This window comes from Balaenoptera musculus, chromosome Y (assembly GCF_009873245.2).
Source record: "Balaenoptera musculus isolate JJ_BM4_2016_0621 chromosome Y, mBalMus1.pri.v3, whole genome shotgun sequence".
Classification (NCBI taxonomy): Eukaryota; Metazoa; Chordata; class Mammalia; order Artiodactyla; family Balaenopteridae; genus Balaenoptera; species Balaenoptera musculus.
The window spans coordinates 1325620-1344898 of record NC_045807.1 but is presented as its reverse complement, the minus strand read 5'-3'; the positions used below and the strand labels follow the sequence as shown (position 1 = coordinate 1344898).

The 19279-nt window shown below is 46.5% G+C and overlaps 1 protein-coding gene and 1 long non-coding RNA gene across 2 annotated transcripts in view; both read right to left on the bottom strand.

The window, feature by feature from the left end:
• The window catches only part of LOC118889446 (protein WWC3-like), a 268253-nt gene that overhangs the window by 154521 nt on the left and 94453 nt on the right, over positions 1-19279 (bottom strand). The gene's annotated exons all lie outside the window — the stretch shown is intronic.
• Positions 14513-17378, bottom strand: LOC118889448. The gene is made up of 3 exons (XR_005018533.1): positions 17298-17378; positions 14977-15141; positions 14513-14553 (listed from the first exon to the last, which is right to left on the bottom strand). It is a non-coding gene; the product is annotated as an uncharacterized LOC118889448 (long non-coding RNA).

The following is a 19279-nucleotide window of genomic DNA, read 5'->3' as shown; positions in this document are numbered from 1 at the left end:
GATATTAAAAGTGGACTTCCAGGGCTTCCCTGGTGGCGCAGTGGTTGAGAATCTGCCTGCTAATGCAGGGGACACGGGTTCGAGCCCTGGTCTGGGAAGATCCCACATGCCGCGGAGCGGCTGGGCCCGTGAGCCACAACTACTGAGCCTGCGCGTCTGGAGCCTGTGCCCCGCAACGGGAGGGGCCGCGATAGTGAGAGGCCCGCGCACTGCGATGAAGAGTGGTCCCCGCACCGCGACGAAGAGTGGCCCCCACTTGCCGCAAATAGAGAAAGCCCTGGCACGAACCGAAGACCCAACACAGCCAAAATAAATAAATAAATAAATAAAGTAGCTAAAAAAAAAAAAAAAAGTGGACTTACAGGGGAGACCTTCAAGACGGTGGAGGAGTAAGACGTGGAGATCGCCTTCCTCCCCACAGATACATCAGAAATACATCTACCTGTGGAACAACTCCTACAGAACACCCACTGAAGGCTGGCAGAAGACCTCAGACCTCCCCAAAGGCAAGAAACTCCCCAAGTACCTGGGTAGGTCAAAAGAAAAAAGAAAAAACAGAGACAAAAGAATAGGGATGGGACGCGCACCAGTGGGAGGGAGCTATGAAGGAGGAAAGGTTTCCACACACTAGGAAGCCCCTTCGTGGGCGGAGACTGCGGGTGGCGGAGGGGGGGAAGCTTCGGAGCCACGGAGGAGAGCGCAGCCACAGGGGTGCGGAGGGCAAAGCGGAGAGATTCCCACACAGGGGATGGGTGCCGACCAGCACTCACCAGCCCGAGAGGCTTGTCTGCTCACCTGCCCAGGGTGGGCGGGGCCTGGAGCTGAGGCTCGGGCTTCGGTCGGATTGCAGGGAGAGGACTGGGGTTGGCGGCGTGAACACAGCCTGAAGGGGGCTAGTGCACCACAGCTAGCCGGGAGGGAGTCCAGGGAAAAAGTCTGGAACTGCATAAGAGGCAAGAGACCATTGTTTTGGGGTGCGCGAGGAGAGGGGATTCAGAGCACCGCCTAAACGAGCTCCAGAGATGGGCGTGAGCTGCGGCTGTCAGTGAGGACACCAGAGACGGGCATGAGACGCTAAGGCTGCTGCTGCAGCCACCAAGGAGCCTGTGAACAAGCACAGGTCACTATCCACACCTCCCCTCCTGGGAGCCTGTGCAGCCCGCCACTGCCAGGGTCCCGTGATCCAGGGACAACTTCCCTGGGAGAACACACGGCACACCTCAGGCTGGTGCAACGTCACGCCGGCTTCTGCGGCTGCAGGCTCGCCCCACATCCCATAGCCCTCCTTCTCCCCAGCCTGAGTGAGCTGGAGCCCCTGAATCAGCTGCTCCTTTAACCCTGTCCTGTCTGAGCGAAGAATAGATGCCCTCAGGCAACCTTCACGCAGAGGCCTGTCCAAATCCATAGCTGAACCACAGGAGCTGTGTGAACAAAGACGAGAAGGGAAATCTCTCCCAGCAGCCTCAGGAGCAGAGGATTAAATCTCCACAATCAACTTGATGTACCCTGCATCTGTGGAATACCTGAATAGACAACGAATCATCCCAAATTTGAGGTGGTGGACTTTGGGAGAAACTGTAGCCTTGGGGTTTGCTTTCTGCACCTAATTTCTTTCTGGTTTTATGTTTATCTTAGTTTAGTACTTAGAGTTTATTATCATTGGTAGATTTATTTATTTGGTTGCCCTCTTCCTTCTTTTTTTAAAATATATATATATATTTTTTTCTTTTCCTTTTTCTCTTTTTCTGAGTGTGTATGTGTATGCTTCTTGGTGTGATTTTCTCTGTATAGCTTTGCTTTTACCATTTGTCCTAGGGTTCTCTCTGTCCATTTTTTAGTATAGGTTTTAGCACTTGCTATCATCAGTGGATGTGTTATTTGGTTTGGTTGTGCTTTTCTTTCTTTCTTTTTATTTTTCTCTGTTTAATTACTTTTAAATTTTTTAAATTTTCAATAAGTTTTTAAATTTTAATAACTTTATTTTCCCTCCCTCCCTCCTCCCTCCTCCCTCCTCCCTCTCCCTCTCCCTCCCTCTCTCTCTCTCTCCTTCTTTTCTCCTGAGCTGTGTGGCTGACAGGGTCTTGGTGCTCCGGCCGCGTGTCAGGCCTGTGCCTCAGAGGTGGGAGAGCCGAGTTCACGACATTGGTCCACCACAGACCTCCCGGCTCCATGTAATATCAAACGGTGAAAGCTCTCCCAGAGATCTCCATCTCAACGCTAAGACCCAGCTCCACTCAGTGACCAGCAAGCTACAGTGCTGGACACCCCAGGCCAAACAACTAGCAAGACAGGAACACAACGCCACCCATTAGCAGAGAGGTTGTCTAAAATAATACTAAGTTCACAGACAACCCAAAACACACTAGCAGACATGGCACAGCCCACCATAAAGACAAGATCCAGCCTCATCCACCAGAACACAAGCACCAGTCCCCTCCACCAGGAAGCCTACACAACCCACTGAACCAACCTTACCCACTGGGGGCAGACACGAAAAACAACAGGAACTACGAACCTGCAGCCTGCGAAAAGGAGACCCCAAAAACAGTAAGTTAAGCAAAATGAGAAGACAGAGAAACACACAGCAGATGAAGGAGCAAAGTAAAAACCCACCAGACCAAACACATGAAGAGGAAATAGGCAGTCTACCTGAAAAAAATTCAGAGTAATGATAGTAAACATGATCCAAATTCTTGGAAATAGAATGGTGAAAATACAAGAAATGTTTAACAAGGACCTAGAAGAACTAAAGAGCAAACAAACAATGATGAACAACACAATAAATGCAATTTAAAATTCTCTAGAAGGAGTCAATAGCACAATAACTGAGGCAGAAGAACGGATAAGTGACCTGGATGATAAAATAGTGGAAGTAACTACTGCAGAGCAGAATAAAGAAAAAAGAATGAAAAGAATTGAGGACAGTCTCGAGACCTCTGGGCAAAAATTAAATGCACCAACATTGGAATTATAGGGGTCTCAGAAGAAGAAGAGTAAAAGAAAGGGTCTGAGAAACTATTTGAAGAGATTATAGTTGAAAACTTCCTTAACATGGGAAAGGAAATAGTCAACCAAGTCCAGGAAGCGCAGAGAGTCCCATACAGGATAAACCCAAGGAGAAACATGCCATGACACATATTAATCAAACTATCAGAAATTGAATACAAAGAAAAAATATTAAAAGCAGCAAGGGTAAAACAACAAAATACATACAAGGGAATCCCCATAAAGTTAACAGCTGATCTTTCAGCAGAAACTCTGCAAGCCAGAAGGGAGAGGCAAGACATATTTAAAGTGATGAAAGGGAAAAACCTACAACCAAGATTACTCTACCCAGCAAGGATCTCACTCAGATTCGACAGAGAAATTAAAACTTTTACAGACAAGCAAAAGCTAAGAGAATTCAGCACCACCAAACCAGCTTTACAACAAATGCTAAAGGAACTTCTCTAGGCAGAAAACACAAGAAAAGAAAAAGACCTACAATAACAAACCCAAGACAATTAAGAAAATGGGAATAGGAACGAACATACATATTGATAACTACCTTAAATGTAAATGGATTAAATGCTCCAACCAAAGAACACAGACTGCCTGAATGGATACAAAAACAGGACCCGTATATATGCTGTCTACAAGAGACCCACTTCAGACCTAGTGACACATACAGACTGAAAGCGAGGGGATGGAAAAAGATATTCCACGTAAATGGATATCAAAGGAAAGCTGGAGTAGCAATTCTCATAGCAGACAAAATAGACTTTAAAATAAAGACTATTACAAGAGACAAAGAAGGACACTACATAATGATCAAGGGATCAATCCAAAAAGAAGATATAACAATTGTAAATATTTATGCACCCAACATAGGAGCACCTCAATACATAAGGCACATACTACCAGCCATAAAAGGGGAAATCGACAGTAAAACAATCATAGTAGGGTACTTTAATACCCCACTTTCACCAATGGACAGATCATCCAAAATGAAAATAAATAAGGAAACACAAGCTTTACATGATACATTAAACAAGATGGATTTCACTGATATTTATAGGACATTCCATCCAAAAACAACAGAATACACTTTCTTCTCTAGTGCTCATGGAACATTCTCCTGGTTAGATCATATCTTGGGTCACAAATCAAGCCTTGGTAAATTTAAGAAAATTGAAATCATATCAAGAACCTTTTCTGACCACAACGCTATGAGACTAGATTTCAATTACAGGAAAAAACATGTAAAAAATACAAACACCTGGAGGCTAAACAATACACTACCTAATAAACAAGAGATCACTGAAGAAATCAAAGAAATCAAAAAATACCTAGAATCAAATAACAATGAAGACATGACGACCCAAAACCTATGGGATGCAGCAAAAGCAGTTCTAAGAGGGAAGTTGAGAGCAATTCAATCCTATGTCAAGAAATAAGAAACACCCCAAATAAACAACCTAACCTTACACCTAAAGCAATCAGAGAAAGAAGAACAAAAAAACCCCGAAATTTAGCAGGAGAAAAGAAATCTTAAAGATCGGATCAGAAATAAATGAAAAAGAAATGAACGACACGATAGCAAGGATCGATAAAACTAAAAGCTGGTTCTTTGAGAAGAGAAACAAAATTGATAAACCATTAGCCAGACTCATCAAGAAAAAAAGGGAGAAGACTCAAATCAATCGAATCAGAAATGAAAAAGAAGTAACAACTGACACTGCAGAAATACAAAGGATCATGAGAGATTACTACAAGCAACTATATGCCAATAAAATGGACAACCTGGAAGAAATGGACAAATTCTTAGAAAAGCACAACCTTCCTAGACTGAACCAGGAAGAAATAAAAAATATAAACAGACCACTCACAAGCACTGAAATTGAGAGTGTGATTAAAAATCTTCCAACAAACAAAAGCCCAGGACCAGATGGCTTCACAGGCGAATTCTACCAAACATTTAGACAAGAACTAACACCTATCCTTCTCAAACTCTTCCAAAATACAGCAGAGGGAGGAACACTCCCAAACTCATTCTACGAGGCCATCACCCTGATACCAAAACCAGACAAAGATGTCACAAAGAAAGAAAACTACAGACCAATATCACTGATGAACATAGATGCAAAAATCCTCAACAAAATACTAGCAAACAGCATCCAACAGCACATTAAAAAGATCATACACCATGAACAAGTGGGATTTATGCCAATATATGCAAATCAATGTGATAAACCATATTAACAAATTGAAGGAGAAAAGCCATATGATCATCTCAATAGATGCAGAAAAAGCTTTTCACAAAATTCAACACCCATTTATGATAAAAACCCTCCAGAATTAGGCATAGAGGGAACTTACCTCAACATAATAAAGGCCATATATGACAAACCCACAGCCAACATCGTTCTCAATGGTGAAAAAATGAAACCATTTCCTCTAAGATCAGGAACAAGAGAAGATTGTCCACTCTCACGACTATTATTCATCATACTTTTGGAAGTTTTAGCCACAGCAATCAGAGAAGAAAAAGAAATAAACGGAATCCAAATCGGAAAAGAAGAAGTTAAGCTGTCACTGTTTGCAGGGGACATGACACTATACATAGAGAATCCTACAGCTGCTACAAGAAAACTACTGGAGCTAATCAATGAATTTGGTAAAGTAGCAGGGAACAAAATTAATGCACAGAAATCTCTTGCAGTCCGATACACTAATGATGAAAAATCTGAAACAGAATTTAAGGAAACACTCCCATGTACCACTGCAACAGAAAGAATAAAATACCTTGGAATAAACCTACCTAAGGAGACGAAAGACCTGTATGCAGAAAACTGTTAAGACACTGATGAAAGAAATCAAAGAGGATACAAACACATGGAGAGATATACCATATTCTTGGATTGGAAGAATCAACATTGCGAAAATGACTCTACTACCAAAAGCAAGCTACAGATTCAATGCAATCCCTATCGAACTACCAAGGGCATTTTTCACAGAACAAGCACAAAAAATTGCACAGTCTGTATGGAGCCACCAAAGACGCCGAATAGCCAAAGCAATCTTGAAAACAAAAAACGGAATTGGGGGAATCATCAGGCTCCCTGACTTCAGACTACACTACAAAGTTACAGTAATCAAGACAGTATGGTACTGGCACAAAAACAGAAATACAGATCAAGGGAACAAGATAGCCCAGAGACAAATCCACGCACATATGATCACCTTATTTTTGATAAAGGAGGCAAGAATATACAATGGAGAAAAGACAGCCTCTTCAATAAGTGGTGGTGGGAAAACTGGACAGCTACATGTAAAAGAATGAAATTAGAACACTGCCTAACACCATACGCAAAAATAAACTCAAAATGGATTAAAGACCTAAATGTAAGGCCAGACAGTATAAACTCTTAGAGGAAAATATAGGGAGAACACTCTATGACATAAATCACAGCAAGTTGCTTTTTGACCCACCTCCTAGAGACACGGAAATAAAAACAAAAATAAACAAATGGGACCTAATGAAACTTAAAAGCTTTTGCACAGCAAAGGAAACCATAAACAGGATGAAAAGACAACCCTCAGAATGGGAGAAAATATTTGCCAATGAAGCAGCTGACAAATGATTAATCTCCCAAATTTACAAGCAGCTCAATATCAAAAAAACAAACAACCCAATCCAAAATATGGGTAGAAGACCTAAATAAACATTTCTCCAAAGAAGATATACGGACTGCCAACAAACACATGAAAGGACGCTCAACGTCACTAATCATTAGAGAAATGCAAAGCAAAACTACAATGAGGGGTTTCCCTGGTAGCGCAGTGGTTGAGAGTCTGCCTGCCAATGCAGAGGACGTGGGTTCGAGCCCTGGTCCGGGAAGATCCCACATGCCGCGGAGCAGCTGGGCCCGTGAGCCACAATTACTGAGCCTGCACGTCTGGAGCCCGTGCTCCGCAACAAGAGCTAGTGAGAGGCCCAAGCACCGCGATGAAGAGTGGCCCCCACTTGCCGCAACTGGAGAAAGCCCTCGCACAGAAACAAAGACCCAACACAGCCAAAAATAAATAAAGAAATAAAATTAAAAAAAAACAAAAAACAAAAAACTACAATGAGGTGTCACCTCACACCAGTCAGAATGGCCATCATCAAAAAATCTACAAACAATAAATGCTGGAGAGGGTGTGGAGAAAAGGGAAGCCTCTTGCACTGTTGGTAGGAATGTAAATTGATACAGCCACTGTGGAGAACAGTATGAAGATTCCTTAAAAAACTAAAAATAGAACTACCATATGACCCAGCAATCCCACTACTGGGCATATACCCTGAGAAAACCATAATTCAAAAAAAAGAGTCATGTACCACAATGTTCACTGCAGCTGTATTTACAATAGTCAGGACATGGAACCAACCTAAGTGTCCATCAACAGGTGAATGGATAAAGAAGATGTGGCACATATATACAATGGAATATTACTCAGCCATAAAAATAAATGGAACTTGAGTTATTTGTAGCGAGGTGGATGGACCTAGACTCTGTCATACAGAGTGAAGTAAGTCAGAAAGAGAAAAACAAATACCATATGCTAACACATATATATGGAATCTAAAAAAAAAAAAAAAACTGGTTGTGAAGAACCTAGGGGCAGGACTGGAATAAAGACGCAGACGTAGAGAATGCACTTGAGGACACGGGGAGGGGGAAGGGTAAGCTGGGACAAAGTGAGAGAGTGGTATGGACATATATGCACTACCAAATGTAAAAGAGATAGCTAGTGGGAAGCAGCCGCATAGCACAGGGAGATCAGCTCGGTGCTTTGTGACCACCTAGAGGGGTGGGATAGGGAGGGTGGGAGGGAGACGCAAGAGGGAGGAGATATGGGGATATATGTATAGGTACAGCTGATTCACTTTGTTATACAGCAGAAACTAACACACCATTGTAAAGCAATTATACTCCAATAAAGATGTTAAAAATAATAATAAAAATAATAAAAAAAAGTGGACTTACGTGATCCAGCGTTTCCTCATAAGTCAATTTGCATACAATATGTAGACGATTTGCTGCTGTGTTCAAACCCTTGATACATAATCAGCAAGACACCCCGTACTTGCTTCAGAAGTTAGCCTCAAACGGATATAAAGCACCCAAAGAGTAATTACAATTCTGTGAGGCTAATGTAAAATACTTAGGATGTTCGGTATCTAAAGAAGGGGTTTCAATTGCTCTAGAGGCAATCTGGCTTTCCCTGCTCTTAAAACAAGAAGGCGACTAAGGGGATTTCTAGGCCTTGCAGGCTACCACAGGAGCTGGATTCCAAATTTTTCTTTAGTGTCTGGACCATAAATAATTTGCCTAAACAATACCAACCTGAACATCTTGGTTGGGGAATAGACCATTGCGAAGCCTCTAGTTTCTCTAAAGGGCTTCCTGGCAAAGGACCCAGCCTCGGGGCACCCAAATTATGATTCTCCCTTTTTTCTCTTTGTGCATAAAAACAAGGGTGCCACACTAGGAGTATTAACTTTACGGCAGTCACTAATGACCAATAGGATTTTACTGCCAGCAGCTAGATCCAGTAGCTAAGGGCCTCCCCCTTGCCTCCGAGCTGTCACAGCAACAGCTGTGCTTTGTCAGACCACAGAGGAGACAGTCACGAGTCACCCTCTCACCGTCTTTGTTCCCCACTCCATGAAACCTCTACTAAACTCTCTTCACACACAACCTTATTCAGCGAGCCATTTAACGTCTCATGAGATTGTATTCCTCTCACCATACGTAACTCTCCACAGGTGTAATGAACTTAGTCCAGTGACTTTGCTCCCAGAAGAATCAAATGGCAATAATGAAAAGTATGATTGCATTGTTTTAACTGACAATGGTTAGTCTTCTAGGATTGACCGTCAAGAAAGTCCAATGGATAATCCTGACTTTATATTATTCACTGATGGTTCATATTTAAGAGGACCTCACGGAATGTACCAGGCTAGTAACGCTGTCGTTTCTCCACTGTGTATCCTTGAAAATGGGCCCTATCTAATGTCTTTTCTGCCCAACAGGCTGAACTAACAGCACGAACAAGAGCCTGTCTGTCATTTGGCAAAAGGAAAATCTGCTAACATTTACACAGACAGACACTATACTTTTGGGGTGGCACATGATTTTGGTATGCTTTTGGAAAAAAAGAGGGGGGATTTTTAACATCCTCAGGACAGCCTACCAAAACCGGGGAACAAGTAGCAGAATTATTAGATGCAATTCTGTTGCCATGTGCACTTGCTGTTACTAAGGCATGGGGCCGTTCAAAGGCTGACGCTGCAGAAGCGAAAGGAAACTCTCTAGTCGATCATGCTGCCAAGACAGCAGCTCTGAAAAACAGCAACAGCCAACTAACCACTGTCTTTCCCTTTCAGCCTCCCAGTAACCTTACTGATATACTGCTGAAGTTTCAGGGAATGGTGTTTTCTGAGAATGGTTAGGGCTTTCAGAAAAAAGAAAAAGACACCTAAACACATAATGGAGGAAGAGTCAACTAACAAACAGCTGTGGACAGGTCCAAAGGGAAAGCCTATCTTTCTGTTTGGAGCTCAATATCCTATTTCACAATATATTTATGAGTTAACTCACTGGAACCCAGATAAGGTGGTATTACGAGGTAAACAATATTTTTCAAAGCCTATTTTACAATAGCCCAGAAGGTTTACTCAAGATGTGCAACTTGTCCAAAGTATAACTCAGGGAAGCATTTACACAGTTCTCAAAGACATTTCCCATTACCTGCAGGTCTTCTTGAAATTTGGCATGTTGATTTTATACAAATGCCTCACTCACAAGGTTGTCAATACATTCTTGTTATAATTTGAATGTTTTCACATTGGGTTAAGGCATTCCCATGCAGAAAGACCACAGTGCAGTAAGTAGAGAAATCAATTTTAGAAAGAGTGATACCTCTTTGAAGAATCCCCTCAGAAATACATAGTGATAAAGGAACTCATTTTACTAGACAAATTATTAAGAAAATTTGCAAGATTTTTCCAACTATGCAGCACTTCTATTGTGTTTATAATCCCTAGTCTTCTGGTTAGTAGAAAGAACAAATGGAACAATTAAAAAACAACTGGCTAGGGGCTTCCCTGGTGGCGCAGTGGTTGAGAGTCTGCCTGCCAATGCAGAGGACAAGGGTTCGAGCCCTGGTATGGGAAGATCCCACATGCCGCAAAGCAGCTGGGCCCGTGAGCCACAGTTACTGAGCCTGTGCGTCTGGAGCCTGTGGTCCGCAACAAGTGAAGCCGCGGTGGTGAGAGGCCCGCGCACCGCGATGAAGAGTGGCCCCCGCTTGCCACAACTAGACAAAGCCCTCACACAGAAACGAGGATCCAACACAACCATAAATAAATAAATTAAATTAATTTAAAAAAACAACTGGCTAAAATTATGGAGGCTTATTCCTCACCTGGCCTAAGGCCCTTCCATTGGTTCTCCTCAACCTCAGATCCACCCCTCTTGGCAAACATCACTTCTCTCTCTTTGCGATGATCACAGGGAGAACAATGAGACTGAATGATGGATTACATTAATTTATATTATTAAAAGGGGACATATTACATCATGGCAGAGGCTTAACTGCATTTTTCAAAGGACATTCTAAGCTTGTTTCTGAAGCATATCATAGTAATCTATCCTCAAGCGAAGATCAGATGCCCCATGACTTACAACCAGGAGATTATGTACATTGGAAAAGGCAGTATTTAAAAGACTACCTCCACCCTAGATGCAAGGTCCCTTATCAGGTTCTTTTAACTAACTCATGTGCAGCAAAACTGAAGGGAATTGACTCTAGGATTCATGTTTCCCACCTAAAAAGGGCTCCTGCACCAGACTGGCCTATAGAGAGGACTGATGACCTCAAACTCACCTTAAAGTGATGCTCCAATAGGAAAGAAACACAAACACCAGGATGAGAAGGTGACATCAGAAATAGAGAGCTATGCCAAAAGGCTGGACCTGACCCATACAGTTATTTACAACATTTTATTCTTGGTTTCTTGGACTTCTGCACACAAACCAAATGTTTTCCTATAATGGGCACAATTCTGTGCAAATTTTAGAAATCACTCCATTTGTTGGGATTATGGTCAATTACCTGCATCCGGTACTTCTGGGTTATCTTGGTGGGTTTCTCCACTCCAGGGGTCTGATTGGACAGCCCTTAGGAAATTTATTTTAGAAGAAAGAAATTATAGTTCTGTCAGGCCACTACTGATATTACTAGAGGGGACTCCCTCACTTGGCCAATCAAACATACTTATTGTGACCCTAGCCATAAATATGAGTTTTCCATTGAGGTCAGTCATGCTCAGTCAGAACAATGAACTCAATTTCAATCAAAAGGCGTAAGTTTTTAATTATTAGGAGGGACCCTCCCTCAGTTATGGGATGGATTTTTATGGCTGACACAACGCTATGGTCATCTAAGTTTAAAGACCTCCCTGCATTGGGAACAGTTAAATCACACTAAAATTCATCAGCCTGATGACACTAGGAAATCAAGCTGTGTACATTATGAAAAATGCCAATATATCATTTCCCTTAAAGACAGTGATATGTATGGAACAGACTGAGTCAGGCGACGAGAATACAGTGGATCACACCTAATGGAACTCAATGGCTTTGTGGGTCCAATATACGGCCCTGGCTTCCAGCCAGATGGCTAGGAAGGTGTACTTTAGGATTCCCCTGGGCTCAAGGCCACTTATGTACAAATTTAGGTATAAGTCCAGCAAGTTTACCATCAGTATGAGCCCAATGGACCAAGAGATCTGTATCTCACTGGTATGATTCCTTAGCAGTTATTTTTGTGCCTTCAGTAGGTCAGGAAGATACAGTTTCCCACATCGAAGGCTTAACAGAATTCAGTCAAAAGGCCTTAAATGATAGCAACCATGCTATTAGCCTACTGAATTCTGAAGTCTCTATGATGAGAAAAGTGGTGCTATAAATGCGTTAACTTGAGGTGCCTGGTTTCCTTTCATTAACCATAATCTTTCAACGTTCCAACTACATGGTTTTTGTTGCAAAACCCCTATATATCCTGGCTCCTCCCTTATTTCTTTGGGGCAGTCTCTCAGAGCTACCTGAGAGGGTGTCTCCCAGGCTATAGTCCTCAGAAAGTCTGCCAAATAGAACAGAATTCTCAGCTTTTAGATTGTGCTTTTTTTTTTTTTTTTTTTCAGTCAACAAAGCACAACGGAACAATGGAGGAATTTTGTACGTGGACTTTATACTCGATGTCGTTGTTATATTTTCTGAGTATTACTCTACTGTTAAGTAAGAAAATGTGCTTGTTCTTAGATTTGTACTGAACTGTTTAGGAGGAATGTGTCATGATCTTGAATTAGTTTTCAAATGATTCAGAAGGAAAAAGAAGCCGGGTGCGCACACACATATATACACACAAAGAATGGAAATGTGAAGTATTAACAAAAGTGATTAGGGCATAAGTTAAACGTTGGGGAAGGGGGAAATACCAAAACTGCATCCCATGGCTGCTTACACTGATTTGGGTCAATGACTGTAAAAGTGTTACAAAGTAGAACAATCACAATTATTGGCAGCCTAATCCAAAATAATTATTCCTGATGTAATGCACTTTAATCCACTTTAGAAAGATGCCAAGGGAGGGACTGTATGTCCGCATTTGTTATGTGCTGAATAGTTTCGGAACAAAGATTTCCTCACTGGAGATACGGTGATGGGCACAACTAGGATCAGGTGAACAGAAGGGCCAAAAGGATGCTTCGCTGCTCTTAATGTCACAAACGGAGAACAACGACAAGCGTCCAAAATGTGAGGGACCCACGAAACACCCTGAGCCACACGCGGCCCTGAAGAGGGCACATGAAGGAGTAAAAATCCACCCCTTTTAGTTGTCCCTTCCTTTTAATTTAAAGTAGACACACGTTTCCATGGTACCTGCTGTTTACAGATCTGAGGCCACTCACTTCAATTCCCTAGCATAGGGCACACAGCCCCTCCTTCCAGGGCAGCGCCTGGTGCTGTGTGGCAAAACATCAGGGGCTCCGTGAAATCCTTTGTCCTTTTCTGCTTACCTTCAGAGGTGGGGGCTGAAGTTCCTCGGGGCCGTAAGGGTCTGCCTGGCCAGCAAACGTGTGTCCGTGGATGGAGCTGACAGCAACGCAGCAGGGCTCTGGGTGCGGGGGGCTGGTCTGGGCGCAGCTGCTACAGCCACTGTCCACCGAGTCGGCTTGCCAACTCCTGAAGGCGGGCATGGCAAAAGCCCCCAAGACGTTCATCAGGGCACTGACTTTACTGCTGCACCCAGGGCACAGCAGCAGAGATGACCCATATTTGCTTCCAATGACCGAAGACGGTTGCTTTTCTCATAAAATGAAAGGCAGTTCTGTTTCGTGGGGAAGACAGAGCTACAAGGCCTTTCATTAAGAGGGTCCGTCTGTCTGTATCGCCCAATTGCAGCCGCTGAAGATGCCAGCAGCCCGGAACCCCCTCTCCCCGAGCCCTCCCAGCCTCCTGCCCATCCCTGAACACACACCCTCCCCCTCTGCCGTGCACTTTCCCTTCCGAAAATAAATTCCTCTTGAAAATAAATCCAGAGAAAGCTATTAGGAGGAAGTAGCAAACTTTGGAAACATGATGCTCTTTATGGAAAACCGTGGAAGTAAAGCAACATGAAAGTGCTGCCGGAAGGGACCCGCCGGGAAGCGATTCACTCACGGTGCCTGCCCATCTGAGCTGCTCCTCTACTGCAGACACGTCTGCCCCACCCCGAGTCAAGCGTTCACCCACAGGCTGCTCCGGGGAAGAGGTAAAGGGGCATCGCATGATTCCATTTACAAGAAAGGCCCCGCACAGGCAAATCCCTGGAGATGGCACGCAGACGGGCAGTCGCCAGGGGCTGGGAGGACCGGGCGGACTGTTAATGGGTATGGGGTTTCCTTTCGGCACGACGAAAACGCCCTCAACTTGAGTGTGATGTTGGCGGCACAGCTCTGCCTGCGCTACAAACCAGCCAATTGTCCACTTAATGGGTGAACCGTACGGTAGGGAGATTATAGCCCAATAAAGCAGTTAATAAAGAAAAAGGCAAAACTTAAAGGGCCCTATTGTATTCAATCCGGGCAGAGGGAGTCCCTCAACAGTCCCCCTCTTTGAGAGAAATTCGGGGAACAGAAGGAAAGGTGAAAAGCCTGCGCGTAGAGCTGGGGTCAATGTACTGCCCTCGTGCAGACTGGCGTACAATCCCCCGTGAGAATCCCGACTTCTGGGCAAAGGTACCGAAGAGTCGCCGCACACACTCTACATCGCGTTGTGTCTGACGAACATCCCGGCTGCCTCTCCCCCGAGGGGCTGCTGGCCGCGCGCACCTCTCGGACACGGCCTCGGCCTGCTCCTCCTTGCGCTCCATCTCCAGGATCTCCTCCTCCGTGTACTCCAGCTTCACCCGCTCCTCGGCCAGCTCTCTCTCCACCGCCTGCAGCTGGGCCGTGGCTCTCGCCAGCAGCACCATCACCGCGTCCTACAGGACGAAAGGGACGCTGCCAAGAAGCAGCCGAGGCCAGCGGCGTGCGGGCAGCAAAGCGGAAAGCGGGCGCGTGCACGGCCTGTGGGGAGCATCCCTGCTGCCGGGCTGGTGGCCGTCCCCGGCTGCTCTCCAGCAGGAAGCAGCTCACCCCCGGTTGACAGCAAGACGGTAACTTGGCCTTTCCATGTAGCTCTGAGGACTCAAATTTTAAAGCAACCAACGCATCACTCATGATCATGAACGTGTTGTGTTAAAGAATATTACCATGAATGGCCACATACATCACTACAGTCCGTTTTTATTACTTCCCTTGAAACCCTGCTTCTTCATCGCCACTGTGTTCTAAGACTAAGTCTACACACGTTTCTTAGAAACAATGTCCCCAGGAAAAGCCCATCTCAAAGCCAGGCCACCTACTGTCTTTCCAGACGTGGTGGGTGCAGGGTCCCGGAAGTCGCTGTGTCCCAGCCGCTCGTCCTCCCGCCCGGGCGGCTCGGGGCCGGTGAACACCTGCACCGAGTACCAGCGCAGCTGCATCTCGCTCGAACCATCGTAATCAGCCAAGTTAATCTGAGCAATGCCCTGCGCGGTGTTAAAAAAAAAAAAGGCACAACAGGCCCTGAATGACTGCACCTTAACAACCAATGGGCATCAAGGTCACCCTTTTATCTTTTTTTTTTTTTAATTAATTAATTTTTTTTGTGGCTGTGTTGGGTCTTCGTTTCTGCACGAGGGCGCTCTCCAGTTGCGGCAAGCAGGGGCCACTCTTCATCGCGGTGCGCGGGCCTCTCACTGTCGTGGCCTCTCTCGTTGCGGAGCACAGGCTCCAGACGCGCAGGCTCAGCAGTTGTGTCTCATGGGCCCTACAGCGCAGGCTCAGTAGTTGTGGCTCACGGGCCCAGTTGCTCCGCGGCACGTGGGATCCTCCCAGACCAGGGCTCGAACCCATGTCCCCTGCATTGGCAGGCGGACTCTCAACCACTGCACCACCAGGGAAGCCCACCCTTTAATCTTAAGCAGAAAGAATGGAAAGTATTTCATTCTTACTAACAGGACTAAGGTAAAATGAAAGTGGTGTTAAAGTGGTGTTGGAGGATGCTAGGGACGATGACTCTCATGTTGCTTATTCAGCTCTATTAGAAACTGCTAGGAAGGGGAGAAGGACAGAGAACAAAAGGTAACTCACAGTGAAGAAAGTGGAAACTTCAGGATTGGATCTCACCCAGACTCTGGCCTATATGTTTTCTCCCTTGCTGATTTTAATCTGTATGTTACTCTGAAACAAACTGTAACCAAACAGAAAAACAGACAGAAACTGAGGAAGAGAGACAGGAAGAAAAGCAGGATTGAGGCAGAAGACAGGAGGATAGAAAGACTGATGTCAGAGACTGACAAAAAGAGACGGGGAAAGAAGGGTGGAAGGTAGGAAGGAGAGGGTGAGGAGGGCACCGTACCAGCAGTTCTTCCTGCAGCTGCGGATTCACTGAGCACATGTATAACTGAAGGGACTTCAACATCACCATGTTTGACTGCACAGGGATTTTGAAAACTTCATTAAACACCAAGGGGGCTTTCAATTCCAGAGCCTTAGAGCAGAATGTGTTTGGTGTGCCGGGGTCAAGCGGAGGCAAACAGACGCGGATGTGTCTGGAATCGAGACAGGGAGAAAAAAGCATGGACCACGTACACGAACACCCCTGTATGTTACCCTTTGGATGTGAAGAGGTAAAACTGCAAAGTCCTTTGGAAAAAGTCCTTTTCTCAACCAAAAGAAAGTCCGAAGAACTGACCTACCTTTGGAGAGAAAAAAAAAAAAAAAAAAAAAAGAAAAGAAAAGGAAAGAAAAGAAAAGAAAAGAAAAAAAATTAGCAAAAAGAAAACATAAAAATCAGCAATTATAACTTCAGGGGGAGTCAAACAGACTTTCTGCTTTCACCACCTCTGTGGCAAAACATCTGCACTGATCTTTTCACGGCCCCCTGGCTCCCTCTCCAAGCTCTGCCTGCCTTGCCTCTCAGACTGCTTGCCCACCGAGGCACCCGCCAGGCTGGGCTCCCGGCCCTATCCACCCCCAGCACGGAAGCCAGCACCCAGGAGAAGCTCCAGCATCAGTGGAGTGAAGTACGCCATCAGGGCGAACCCTCAGCCGCTGAACACCAGGCTGCTTCCTAGGCCTTCGGGAGGCCAGTTTACAAAGACGACTCACGGAAGGGGAGGGCACCGTCGGGCCTGAACACCCATCACAGGTGGGTTCACCCGCCAGGGTAAGTGGGACCTCACACCCGCATCGGGCACCCATCTCCCCACCGGAGACAACACAGATTTCCTTCTCCCTGCTCGGACAAGGATGCCTGGTCCCAGCCTGAGGCCTCTTCAGGCACCTCATCAGATCTCAAGAGCCGAGTGTGGCTGTGTCGCCACCAGCCTTGTGAGCAGGATGGACGTTTTAAGCCCCAACGCTGCCGATGACGGGCACCCGGCACTTTGTCAGCATGGCCACGGCACATAACCAGCCTGGCTCCAGTAACCCCACCTGCCTCAAATAATAAACCAGCCTCTTCTTAAAACTTACAGGCCTTTAGATTTCAGACAGACATTCCCTGGCGTTTTATTCTAAATTCAGGTTCCAAGACAGTCTTTTCCCTCCCCAAACTGCCACGTGCAGCAGGTCAGCCAGTGGTGCCGTGTGGAGGAGGGCCCGGGGGGAGGACACGGCCCCCACCGGCGCGGGAGCTTACATTTTGCAGTCTTCCTTCACCACCAGCCCGGCAAAGTTCTTCAGTTGGAGCACGTTCACGAGGAGACACTCGCTGGCACTGTCGTGCCTAGAAAATAAAAGGCACGTTCACAGGCTGCAAATGCCCCACGGTGGAGAAATCCTGCTTGAACTACCGCAGTGGTCCTCACCCCACCCCCGGGGGACCTGTGCAAAGTCGAGAGACGTTTCTTACTGTCACACTGAGTGGAGTGGGGGGGCTACTGGATCTAGTGGGTGGAGGCCAGGGCTGCTGCTCAACACCCCAGAGGGCACACGGCGGCCCCCAACCAAGAATGACCCAGCCCGAATGTCACGAGTGCCGAGCAACACTAGGATGACAAGAGTGAGCAAAAGAAAGCTGCTGGGATGTGAACATCCTGCCTCGTTCGCCTCAACACTGCTGGTTGCTGCCTTCATAGACACTGCGGCTAGAAACCAAAACGCTTAGTGTTGCACAGCACCTGGCTACCCCAGCTCCGGCGGGAACTTCCCCGAGGGCCTGACCGTGCCCATGGGGTGACAGTCCCCATCTGTGACTCGGTGTTGGAGGACGGCAGTGGAGCCGCTCGTGCCCATCTCTCCTTCCCGCCACCTCTGTCCCTTCACCTGAGACCGCTGAGATGGGCCCGGGGGTCCCCAGGCCAGGGAGAAGCAGCCGGATCACGCGGGTCCCCCCACGCCTCCTGGCCTGTGTGTGGAGGTGTGAGTCGCCGGGCGGGCCCCAATCTACCCGTTTTCTTTACGAGCAACAGGGAAGGAGCCTTCTGTACTCACAAGACTCCAACATGGATCTGGGGCCCCCCGTTACCGCAAGCGTCTCCAGGCACAGGCTCGTCGGCGTCCTCACTCCTGAGCACAACCGGAAAGGCACCGCGTTATTCCGAGGGGACCTGCTTACCTCGGGCTCCGCAGAAGCTCTCTCGCACTAGGGGCGCTTCTAACTGAGAAGGGCTTTATTAAGTTGCGACATAAATAAATGCTTTAAGTGACTGACAGGGCACGGCAGGTCCGCAGGATCCATGACGTCACCTCCCAGGATACCTGCTGAGGAAGTGGCCTTTTTGAGAAAATACCTCTCAAAACCACACGTGATATTCACGACAACGTTCAAAAACATATACTTTTAAAAGCTTTGCAGGGGGGACTTCCCTGGTGCTCCAGTGGTTTAAGACTCCGCGTTTCCACTGCAGGGGGCGCGGGTGCGATCCCTGGTCAGGGAACTAAGATCCCGCAAGCTGAGCAGCGCAGCCAAAAAAAAAAAAAAAAAAAAAATTTGGCGACAAGTGAAATGCATACAGATATCTGAGCTGAAAAAATGACATCAAAGGTCTCAAACAAAATAAAGCCCACAAGGGGTTTTGTCCTTGCAAAGTGATTCCTCCAGCTAAGGAAAGGGGACGGGGGGAACATCCATTTCTAGCGAACGTCCTTTCTAGAAAAGCAGGTCTCTCTCACACACTGGTTCTCCTTTTCCGGCTCTACTGGGCTCATGCCTTCCAACCCCCGGGGCCGGAGAGAAAGCAGTCGTCCTAGATGCCCGAAGCCAGGCCAGTCCCCAGACGCCACCTGGGAGGAGAGGGGGTCCATGGGGACGCTAAGGGCCCCTCCCGCATGGAGAGAAGCCAGAAGAGCTGCACCCCAGACACACACAGAGTGTCAAGCCAGACAGGTCTCGGCAGGGGTGCCTTTTGGGAAGTCAGCCCAGGGAGGCAAGAAGGTCAGCTTCTAACCTTTTGGTGGCAGGTTCAAACACGCCGCTGTCGCTGGCCAGCGAGTAATCGGACAGGCAGGCAGACACGCAGCACGCTCTCCGCTCCAGCCTCTGGGCGCTGTCTTCTCGGGGGTGGTCACCACTGCAAGCGAGAGACACGGCCGGGCTCAGGAGGCGACAGCGCGGGAGCCCAGCGCAGAGCAGAGACAAAGGCACAAAGTGGTAGAGACAGGCCAGCACGTGTGCAGAGG